Source organism: Mustela erminea, chromosome 17 (genome assembly GCF_009829155.1).
Source record: "Mustela erminea isolate mMusErm1 chromosome 17, mMusErm1.Pri, whole genome shotgun sequence".
Classification (NCBI taxonomy): domain Eukaryota; kingdom Metazoa; phylum Chordata; class Mammalia; order Carnivora; family Mustelidae; genus Mustela; species Mustela erminea.
In genome coordinates, this window is record NC_045630.1 from 17,909,821 (window position 1) to 17,922,076 (window position 12,256).

Genomic DNA, 12,256 nt, shown 5'->3' on the forward strand with positions numbered 1-12,256 from the left:
CATTGACGAGCCATGCAACTTTGGGGATATCACATCTCCTTTGCAAATGTCTGTCTTCCAAACCCTCTATTCCCTAGGTGGAACTTCAAGGGACAGAGGCCACAGGCTAGCCAGGACAGCTGCACAGCACCCCTGTGATGTGACAGCTCAGCACACGCAGATATATAATGTGTAGTGTCATGAGAAGTTCTGGAGCTTGTAGGACACCAGCGTATTTGCAGTTTCCCTCAAGGCTTTCTGTATCTTCTCTTCTCCAATGGAGATGACTTTCTCTGGCCTCTGACAGCAAACAGCATTGGAAAGAGGGGCAATAAACCCAAGGAAAGAAAAGAAAGAGATCAGCAATCATGGAAGGAGGGGCCGGTGAGTCACGAGGGGAATGGGAAACCTGGAGACCCGCCGGAAAGCAGAACATGAAACCATGTATGAGATGTCAACTTTGTCGACCAAAGGGCACAGTGTGTCTGTTTAGGTTATAGTCTTTCTTGTGCAGTTCCTTGTGAGGAGAGCCTCCACTCAGGTTTCTTAAAGAACGTCTGGTCAGTGGTGGGTCTTTACAGCACCCACGTCATGCAACTCCTTTCAAGCTGAGAGTTATTCACAGTCCCAGAGTGGATGCCCTTCCCGATCCCAACCACACAGGTGAGCTTGAAATCTTTCTAGAGAGTGATTTCCTGGAATGAATGAGAGTTGACTAGAAGTCCTGGTTTTAGTCTTAATCTGCTAATCATAGGGAAATCATTTACAGACACACTCCATGTCCTCGTTGGTAAGATGGGAGGGTGAACGCCACCCTGCCTGCCTCCTCGAGTGAGGGGCCCCGAGCATCTGCTGGATGAAGGTGAAGGTTGTAACGCTGAGACCAGGGTGGGCATGTCCACGTGCATTGCCTGCGATGCTGTGTAACAACAGGGCGATTGTAACACATGCTGTCCTCCTCTCTACCTCTGTCAACAAGGGGTCGGGTTGCAAAACACAGATCTTGTTTCAGTACCTGTTTCTTTAAGGATCAAGGAACAGGACCCACAGCTTCCTGCCTCTGCATGGACCCGGACACCCGCTAGGCTTGGGCCTCATACCCGATGTCTTCAGCACAGGCAGCCTGCAGAGGAATCTTGGACAGCCGCTGCCACGGCCATTCCTGCTCCCCTTTTTCTGCTCCAGAGCACATATATAGCAAGCACAGCGGTTTCTGGAGCTTGATGCCCGGTTTTCCCAGCACCTGACACGGGGAGTCCGTGCACCAGAAGGGGATGTTTGGGGTCTTGTGCGCTTATTAGTGTAGTAATTGGAACATTCGTGGTTCTTCCTGCCAAGTGTCCGAAGACGTGACATTAAAATCTCTCCATTTGGCATTGGTGGCTCAGGAGGGGCGTCCCACTGGCACATGGGGCTGGAGCGGAAGAGCTGGAGGTCATCGTGACCCCTGCTCCTAAGGCCTTCACCTCCCTGTCCAGGATCATCAGACTTGCATTTCCATGTGAATGAGCCAAGGGAAGAGAGTGTTTCTGAGTTTTATGGGTCTTTCATTCTTTTCTTTTCTTTAAAAAATTGGACCAGAAAACCCAGTCCTTTCAGCTTTTTCCTCTCCCTGGAGTCCTGCTGGTGCGTATTACCACTAATAGGGCCTTGGGCCCTGCCAACTCAAAATGAAGAACAGGTCCACGCTGCATCTGTGGCCTAATGAGGAGCCCTGAATGGAAATGAGAATCGAACGTGCATTGAAAATATTCAGTTCTCAGCCAGGTTGTCCCTGCCCTGTCCCTTGCCCTCTCAGGGTCCCGAGTCCAGTGCCAGCAGAAGGTGACCTGCCAAGCTGATACCCTGTGTAACTTGGGGAAGGGCACTTGAATGGGACCTGAAAGCACACTCTGAACTCATTTTCTGTCTGCCCAGCAACTGCCAAAGCAGGGGCCGAAGTGCGGGGGTAAGTGGAAATGGGAACGGGGTGCACATGACTGAACGGAATGAAAAATCCAAGGGGGTAGGGAGCAGGAAATCAGACACGGGGTGGCAGCCTGAAAATCCGTTGCTAGGAATTTCACTCTACTCTGAGCATTGATTGGGAAATTCGACCAGTGTCTTTAATGGAAAAAAACAGGGGAGGGGGTTTGGCAGAGAAAACATGGTCCAGGGCCTGGCACTGGGACAGGTTAGCTGCAGGGACTTGAGTGAGTTCTGTCTGAGTCTCAGCTCCCTCCTGTGTGGACTGGAGTAGGCAGTACGTGCTTGACCCATTGCCCAAGCCCATCATGAGGACTTTGAGACCCACAGTCCGTGGAAGGGCTCCAGCAAGTGGGAGGTATTTCAGATTATTAAAGGTCTTTTTGGCAAATGAATTTGTTAGAAATCTGGAGGTAATAAAGTCAGGTAAGCTGCTAGGAAATTGGTTAGGTAGGCTTGAAAGTGGGGAACCCCCGAAACTGTGAGGGTTCAGCTAATAAAATCAACACTCAGTATTAAAAGACAAGTTACTCAGGCCAAACTGAGTGGAGCAACTTGATGGTAGCCAAAGTGATATCCATGTTGTTAAAGAGCATGTCGACAAAGGTGCATGGCCATTATGAAAACCTGGGGAGTGGAGCACGGACAGGGTGTATCCGGAACAGTCCCGGGGACATGATGGGGAGACACTCCTATGTGTAGATGGGCCACCTTGGCTTCATTCCCTTTGGACCATACAGCTAGTTTCCTTCCTTGGCTTCATGTTCACCAAACCTCCTGATCATGTCCTAGATCACATGGAAATTTCTTTCCAGGGACAAATGTACAGCTCAGAGAACTTTGCAATATTCTCTAAGACACTTTTTATTTTTCTGTAAGACAGTCTATGAGATTGTCCTTCTGTATATATCAGCCCCCTGTGACTTTGATTTGTATAAATCATTTCTTTCTGGGTCCTGTCTGGGGCACTGAGATGATTGAGTTTTAGACCTGCAAGCCTGGAGAGGAAATAAAACTCAAGGGTCTGAGAACTTGGACTCTTCCTGGGCATCCCACTGGAAGCTCCTGGCCCATATACCACACCCTTCTAAAAGACAATAACTTTGATCATCTAAAAGGCTGACCTGAACCCAAGTTAGGGCTGGAGGAATGAAAGGGAGAAAGAGGTTTCAGAAAGCCCTTGTTGATAATGTAGATTTGAGTGGGGCTAGACAAGCAAAAGAAGTCAGCCCCAGTGAAGTAAGTCTCCAAGTTAGGGGTAAGGAGGAGAGCGTTCCTGACGATACCGTGAGGAGGGGTTGGGGAATATCATGTGCGGGTTACTTTCCCTCCCTCCCATCCTCATGGCTTTGTCGCTTATCAGTGTTGACTCTCTCTCCTTCTGTGAACCTTGGAAACCTGAGACTCCTTCTCAACCCAAAACATTCCATAAACTACTCTCATAGGCCAGAGCTATAAATCATGAGGTGACATCTTAGAGCTGATAGTTAAAGTAATTACTCACCACATATTAATTGGTTAATTGCTGATAATAACCTTGGGAAAATTAGTTCCGACAAATTCTTGGCTCCAGAAAAAAATAAATTAAAAAAAGGTAGTTGACCTTCTCTGACATTTGATCTCCAATAAGGACCACGATAAAATATGGAAAGTCATGACATTCCCCAGGTATGCTATATTTGACCATATTTCCTGTCTTATCAATGGAGGAGGAGAAAAAATCTTGATGTAAGCAGAAGCTATTAATAAGTCCAAAATATATACAACCCTTGCTCATTTAAGACCCAGTTGTCTTCCTAAGTTTAGAAACTCAGGAATCTATCCTATGCCTCTCTATAAAGATAACCCCTCCCACTGCTTTCATATACACATCTCTATCGTTGTCTTCCAAGTCCAAACTAGACAGGAAACCCTCAGTGTCTGCCATGGACTCCTGCTGAGAAAGTGACCCCAGGCTTTTCTTTCTGCCTAAATGGCTATGGTTTTTATCATTTGTTATGAGAGACAGCAACCTTGTCCTAGCTGATTGCAATAGGAATGGGGCCCGAGTCAAAGGCAATCAACTGGGATGACTATGATACAGAACAGTCCCATGTATAGTCTTGGGGAGAAGCTCTAACCGGTATGGGTCAAACTCCATCCTCCACATTGGAGAGAGAAAATGCAGTCACATCTCTAGGAGTGTGGTATTCACAAAGAGGGCAGGTCATAGGACCCACTGCAGTAACTTGAATCATATCCAGTGGCTCTACTGCTCCCCAGGGTCCAATCGAGATCTACTGTGCCTCCCATTATGACGGCACTGGATCAGTGCGTGAGACCCGGAATGATCAGAACTACTGAGCACCTGGCCGACCTTCTTATTTCCCTGTGAATTCCAACAATAAACTTCCTTCACTTAAGATAATCTAGCTATGTCTCTTTCTTGTAATCTGAAAAAGCTGGACTCATAGACCATATTGTGAAATTCAGATCATTAAAATATTATAAAGGTATTTTGAGATGTCATTTGAAAATCATAAATTACTCTGATAATTTCACCCTACAAAATTCATCTAATATTTAAGCCTCACCCAAAGCAATTAAATATTTGGAAAATGGCGTAGATCATGAGAAACCTGTAAATATTGATAGGCATTTATATATCACAATATTTCATAAGTACATCTATTGATGTTTTGTCACTTTGAGGAAGGAACAAAGACTTCTTAGGACAGCATGAGCAGATGGCACGTGTTCAATATTTCCTTCAAAACATTTATCATATCTGTCACTCCCTTTCCATTTGTACTAGTACACCCTGGTTTCAGGCCCTTGACATATCATACTATGTCTTACCACACGGATGCAATGATTTGTTCCTCTGATTCTAACCTGTGTCCTCCAATTTGTCTGCATGCCAATCATTCTTTAGAACTACATTCATGTCACTTCTTGGATCAAAATCTCTCTGTGGCTCCCTATTTCCCATGGTGGCTCATTTATACCCTCTCTTTTTGGGTCTTTGTCATCCAGTCTTGTTCCTTGCCATTCCAGACCCTTTCCCACCTTCCTCCAGGCAGTGACTGATGAAGACGCTCTACATGGACCATGTCGTATATTTGGTACCTAACCTATATCTGCTTATGGAACCTAACTTGATAGCTTCTCAAAATGTATTTGCTTTTAAAATTCCAATGATATGAAATATTCCAAATAGGGAAATCCATTAAGAAAGTAGATTAGTGGCTTCTGTGAATGGTAGGCAGGGGGAGGGGGAGAATGACTGTTAATGAGTATGCATGGTCTTTGTTTTGGTTTTGTTTTGGTTTGTTTTGTTTTGGCCTGAGGGAAATTACATCAGATAACTCAGTGCTGGGAGTTAAAGAGTGGTGATAGTTGCATAGCCTTGTGAATAAAATAAATTTGTATACCTCTCTAAGAATGTGAATTTTGTGGCATAGGAATTATATCTCAAAAATTGCTTTTGCAACAACCAGAGATAGGTTAAAAAGAGGGGAGGAGAATTTAAGAGAGGTAACAGTGTTTGTATGGATCTTTTTGGATCCCAATATGAACAAACTATAAAAAGACTTTTTCAGAAAACTGGAGAAATTGAAATTAGCAGATGATTCTAAGGAATTATTGACTTGGTTAGGTTTGGTTTTTGGCATCGTAGTTGTATAAGAATCTTTTTCAAAAATTTTATTTTATTTTTTTTTATATTCAATTAGCTAACATATAGTACCTCATTAGAATCTGTCTTTATTTTTAAAACAATGTGTACTAACATAGGGATAGACTATGACTGGAATTTGGCTGTAAAATACTTCATCAAAGGAAAATAAAGAATAGATAAAGGAATTGTGGAGAATCTTGATGATTGTTGAATCTTGCTAGTGGGGGATATGTTGGGGTCTATTACAGTATGCTCTCAACTTTTGTGTATTTTTGAAAATTTACAATATAAAATTAAAAAATAAAGTATTTGCTACAAAAAAAAATCCTTTGTTTTTTCATTCCTTTGTTTCTACCCTCATTTTTTAAAAATTTTTTATTTTTTATAAACATATATTTTTATCCCCAGGGGTACAGGTCTGTGAATCGCCAGGTTTACACACTTCACGGCACTCACCAAAGCACATACCCTCCCCAATGTCCATAACCTCACCCCTCTTCTCCCAAACCCCCTCCCCCCAGCAACCCTCAGTTTGGTTTGTGAGATTAAGAGTCACTTATGGTTTGTCTCCCTCCCAATCCCATCTTGTTTCATTGATTCTTCTCCTACCCACTTAAGCCCCCATGTTTCATCACCACTTCCTCATATCAGGGAGATCATATGATAGTTGTCTTTCTCTGCTTGACTTATTTCGCTAAGCATGATACGCTTTAGTTCCATCCACGTTGTTGCAAATTCTACCCTCATTTTTGACGTTTCTTTCCCTTGACATGGCATCCATTCATAAACCTATCTCCTTCCATCCAAAGACTAACACCTGTCCCATCTTCTTCACAAAACCTTCCCTCATCACCTCCAGCCCTAACAGGGCTCCCCCTTTAGGAACATCATAGAACTTAACTCTTCTTGCTCACAGATTTGTTCTGCCTCCTACAATGACTGCTTTTCTGTGTGGGCCAGTTTTAGCTCCTCGACTAGTTGGTGAACTCCTTGATTTTGAGCAGGAGAAAACTATTTTCTTGTTGACATTGAATGAATATCCTGAATTTTAGGGACCCCTCCTCCCACTGAGGCAGCTTCAGGAAACAATATTGCATGAGGAATGGTATTTTATTAAAAAAGAAAGAGAAACTTTGTTTTAATCTCCTATGGTCAGTGTCCAGCCTGAAAAATAAAAACTACTGAGACAAATCTTAACATGAGAAGGGCTACTAAAACTGCTGCTATTAGCTATAAATAGAATTTGTAACTAAAGTGTGCACAAGGCACAGTGCACAGGAAACCAAACTTCCCAGAGACAAGACATTAGGGATCAGACCATGTGCTAGAAAAAGCATTAAATTGGGGTCAGGCAGTCTGGGCAACTCTGGACTTGCCACTCAGGAGCTGCACAGTTTTGGTAAAGTCCCTTCATGAAGCATCATTTACCCATTCTGGAAATAGAGCATGTCAGAATAGGGACCTCTGATGTTTGCCCAAGCACTAAAATCCTGGTGTTTGTTGCCATGCCTGGGCATGATTTCGCACTAAGTTAGAAGGAAACACAGGGTTGTTTTAGAAAGTGATTTGGACTATACAGTCTAATTTAGAAGGCGGCCAACCTTCTGTCCTCAGCTCTTGGTCTCCTATCTGGCTAGAAAAGTAGCTTCCCAGGGAACCCAGGAAGAGCCCTGAGTTTAGTCCCACCCTTCGCCTTGGTATTCTGTTTCCAAACTGCTACCTCTAGTCTGTCAAACTTGCCAATTGGCTTATTTTATATATATATATATATATATATATATATATATATATATATATATATATATATAGTGTGTGTGTGTGTGTGTGTGTGTGTGCTTGTTTCCTTTCCTTTGGTTAACCTTGAAGTTGAACACAAATTTGTTTTGCTGCATTCATTCTTAGCTGACTGCTGAGTAGGTTAAGATTCTCACAGCCTTTTGTTTTGCAGAACATGGATTTTTCCATGCCCTAGGAGCTGTCTTCTGCCTCCCCAGGGCACTCCTGCCAGTGTGAGCCATCATTCCTCTTCTTTCCTCCTAGTAACATTGCAGAATATCTTTGTGAACGACCATGCAATAGCCACAGATAATTTGCTATGAAGTTTAAATCCCACAAGGAGATTATCAGAAAATGGAGTGGCTGAATGACTGAACCCTAATTCAGTGATTTTGTGAAATTTGGGACATTGTCTAGCAGTCCCTGAAGTCGTTCTGGATCACAGTAGCTTGAATGACATGCCTGGCTCTCAAGCTTATGAAGTTTTCCTTGAAACCCACCACTAGACCAACTATGTGAGCCTGTAGACTCTTGGAAGTTCTCTACCAGGGGTTCCTTGCAATAGAAATGGCGTCCCCAAGGTTGCCATAAGGAACACTGGGCATGAAGAAGCATCTTACTTCCAGTCATATCAGACCCACTGCTGCCATGGAGTCAGTGATCTAAAGTTATTAGTCAAGTCTGGGGTGTAAGGGCTTGCTCTTGAGAAGGGCTGCTTTTGGGCCAGTGGTTCCTTGCAAGAGTCAACTTCGAGAGAGTAAATACGAGCTTGGACAAAGAGCTAGAACACTGAGGCCTCAGGAAGGTACTGTCAATGACTGAATGAACCCTTCATGATTACTGTGACATAAGACACCTTCTTCATCAATTAAGGGATGCTCTTTACTGAAAACTAACCAAGAGAAATAAATAAAAGTCAGTTTTCACATGCAGTGTGAGTCCGTTGTCAGACAATGCGGATTAATGGTGAGACTGAACACAGCCTCCCTCTGAAGCTGATATGAGCTCTGCTGAAAATCGCAGCCTTGGACCTATGAAGGGTTTGGTGTCAGTCATTCTTCTTCCTTGGATACCTATATTGAGAGTCTTTCTGTTTTTTTCTTGGAAGAAAATATAACTGAAAGAGAAGAGTGCCAGGTTCTTAGTTGGCAAATCCAAACTCAAGAGAAGAAAAGCTTCTATTTCCCAAGTTTATTCTCTGGGTACGGAGCACGTACCTGGGGTCAAGGTGATGTGCATACATCCTTCCTGACCCTCACACCAGTGATGCACAGGAGATGTTCCATCTCTCCTTCACTTTTGAGAGAAATGGCATCCCCAATGTTGCAGAGTAGCAAGGGCAGAGTCAGGGGTAGACCCAGCTCAGACTGACCCCAAAGCCTTTGTTTTCACTGTCTCCCAACCTTCCATTAGAAGGGCTTCACCATCCTGGTTGAACGTAACTCTAATATTTGCCAAATTTTTCAGATTTTGAAGTCCCTTTGCTCAGTGGCAACCACACATAAAAATCAAGGATTTATATTCTGAGAATGAAATTGACAAGGCAACGCTGCCTGCACTGTGGTTTTGAGGATCTTAGATGATGTGTTACCACCTTTTAGAGTGTTCCAGTGGCTCCTACTGCCAATGACCAGGGACCTCATCACTGACTATGACCACAAGGACCCTCTGCTCCCTCTGACAGCAAGCCCCTTCCCCATCCAATATGCCTTTCTACACATGCATGTCCCTCCACTGGGGAAAATCAGAACTCCTAGATCTGCTGACATCACAAAAAATCCCAGGATTGTGATACTGGAACCATCTGTCTAGACATCTCCCCTCCACCATGGAGGGCTCCCGCTTCTTGCCACTGTGTACATGGAGGTATGTTGAATGAGAACATTTCTGACAGACATACAGTGTCCCCAAGCTACACCCAAGGAAGCAGTTCTTGGCTTCCCCCAAATACATTTGACAGTTGCTGTGGACCCAAGGGGATTCATCCTGAAAGATAGAGCAAGGACTGTCATTCTGAAACCCTGCACCCCCTTGGTGCCCTACTCTCCAGTGACTAGAAGACATTTCTCTTTTCTAGGGATGGGAATTCAGTCATATCCTGCTTCTCTTAACACCATGGGTTAAAGTAAAACCCTAAGGTCAGACCTCCAAGCTCTTCTCTCTACATGGGAAAGGAAACTTTGGAAATCCAAAAAAAAAAAAAAAAAAACCCTTTATCCCTAACAAATCCTGGCTTCCCCAAAGAATTTTTTTTCCATGGACTCAAAAAAGTCTAATTTGAAAAGGCAATAATTCCCTAGTCGTAGGTCATCTACTCAATGCTTGTCTTTGACTTTGATCTGTTTGTTTACCTGCCTGGGACAATTAAGTACAAGAATTGAGGCTGTTCGAAACTTTTATAGAGATTTGACAGAGAAATTTTATGTTTGTTGAATTCAAAAACATTGTGCCTGCTCTATTTATGTTTGTTCTTAATTTAATTTTTTAGGAATTTATGTTTTGATTGTATTTTATAAAATGATGGATTGGAAGATTTTTTTTTTTAATGACCCTTTAACACACAAAGTTTGAGAAGCAGTGTTCTAGTTTTTATCTGAACTTCCCCCTTAGGGATGGCTATGCCACCAGAGTCTCAATATATGGAACAGAAATAGAAAATGAGGAACTAAGTATTTTCTAAAACAAAAAAATGCAGGGGTGCCTGGGTGGCTCAGTCAGTTAGCATCTGCCCTCAGCTCATGTCATGATTCCAGGGTCCTGGGATGAAGCCCCAAGTCAGGGTCCCTGCTCAGTGGAGAGTCTGCTTCTCCCTCTTCTCCCTCTCCTTATGCCCTTTCCCCTGCTCATGCTGTCTCTCTCGGGCTCTCTCTCAATCTCTCAAATAAATAAATAAATAAATAAATAAATAAAATCTTTAAAAAATAAAATAAAAAGGAGTACTATGGCTTAAACAGGATCAAGCTAATTTCTTTTTCATGTGTTGGTCCGGAAGTTGGTAGTGCAGGGTCACCGGGATGGCTCTGCCGTCTGCAATGAGTGGTGGCAGCCTTCACCGGATCCAAAGGAACCAAACGACTTCTCACTATTGCTCAGCCAATGAAAGTGAAAAGCAGTATACTTAGTTTATTCTTTTAAGGGCAAGTCTAGTAGTCTTTAGCTAAATGGCCAATTGCCCAGTTAAAATTCTGTTTCTATTAATGAGGAGGAAAACAGATAAACAACCTGCCACACTACAGAATCTTAGTAGGCTGAAAATTTTTATTTAAACCCTGAATTTTTCTGAGCTTGTCAACACTAGTAACTCAAAATTTTACACTTAGAAACCTAAATAATATTCATTATCCCAGTGTTTTCCAAGTCAAACACAAATTTGTATTGTTAAATTTTTCTTGAAAAATCTTCCCCCAGATATTTTGTGGTCATGACCTAAACAATGAAGTTGATTTATTTAAAAAACAACACACCAAAAAAACCTTTTAATTTGCCAAAATTGGTTCAAAAATATGTCTAAAACCTGGGGCACCTGGGTGGTTCAGTCGGTTGGGCATCCAACTCTTGGTTTGAGCTCAGGTCATAATCTCAGGGTCATGGGATCAAGCCCCATGTGGGGCTCTGTGGTCAGTGAGGATTCTGCTTGGGATTCTCTCTCACTCCCTCCCCCTCAGCCCCTCCTCCTGCTCTCTCTCTCTCTCTCTCAAATAAATAAAAATAAAATCTTTTAAAAAAGAATGTATCTAAAAAAAAAAAAATGTATCTAAAACCTGAGCAATTGTTAGCCAATAAAGAAATTAAATTTCTAAAAAAACTTCCTACAAAGAAAACCTGAGTTCCAGATTCCTTTCTTAGAAAGCTCTGTCAGTGGGCGCCTGAGTGACTCAGTCGGTTAAGAGTCTGCCTTCGGCTCAGGTTGTAATCCCAAGGTCCTGGGATCGAGCTCCATGTCCAGCTCCCTGCTCAGCAGGGAGCCTGCTTTTCCCTCTCCCTCCGCCTGCTGCTCCCCCTGCTTGTGCTCTCTCTCTAATAAATAGTCTAATAAATAAATAAAATCTTAAAAAAAGAAAGGAAGGAAGAAAGCTCTGCCAAGTAGTCAAGGAAGAAATTATTCCAATCCTATGTAAACTATTCCAGAGAAAAATGTGTAGACAGATAATGTGGGGAAGGGGGTCCTAGGTGAGAGGAGCCTGTGCAAAGACACAAAAGTAGGCAAAAATACAATGAATCTGGGAAACAAGTGGTTCAGTACAGTTGGAGCTCAGGGAACTTACTGGAGAGAAGCAGAAGATGAGACTGGAAGTTAGGCAGGAGAAAATTTTTTTTTTTTTAAGATTTATTTACTCATTTATTTGAGAGAGATAGCAAAGAAAGCTTGAGCAGGGGTGGAGGGAAGGGCAGAGGGAGAGGGAGAATCAGACTCCCCACTAAGCAAGGGGCCCAAGGCGGGGCTCAATCCCAGGACCCTGGGCGTGAACTGAGCGTGACCAAAGGCAGACACTTAGCCAACTGAGCCACCTAGGCACCCCAGGAGTAAATCTTTTTAAGCCACACTGAAGACAACAAGAAATTCTGTTCCATCCTGTAAACAATTAGGGCACGTCGGATAAGACTTGTAGTTACCTACAGTGAAGTCTGTGATGATCCTGAGATATCACTTAATATTTATGCAGGAAAAAAAATATTTATAGAATAAAACTCAGTACCAACACCAACTGAAAACCTTTTACTAATGTCACAGGAACAAAGACGTTCCAATGACCTCTACAAAGTGCCTTTACAAGGTATCTTAAACACAATCTCTACAAGGATTTATATAAGCCTGAAACTGGGATAACAGATAGGCCAAGTCCACTCCTGGGCCCACAGTAGGTATGACAATAGCAG

General features: G+C 42.9%; 1 long non-coding RNA gene across 1 annotated transcript; it reads left to right on the top strand.

Moving 5' to 3' along the window:
* Window positions 1-462: 462 nt before the first annotated feature.
* LOC116576666 lies at window positions 463-2,889 on the top strand. The gene is made up of 3 exons (XR_004280249.1): window positions 463-642; window positions 749-841; window positions 1,008-2,889. It is a non-coding gene; the product is annotated as an uncharacterized LOC116576666 (long non-coding RNA).
* The last annotated feature ends 9,367 nt before the right edge of the window (window positions 2,890-12,256 follow it).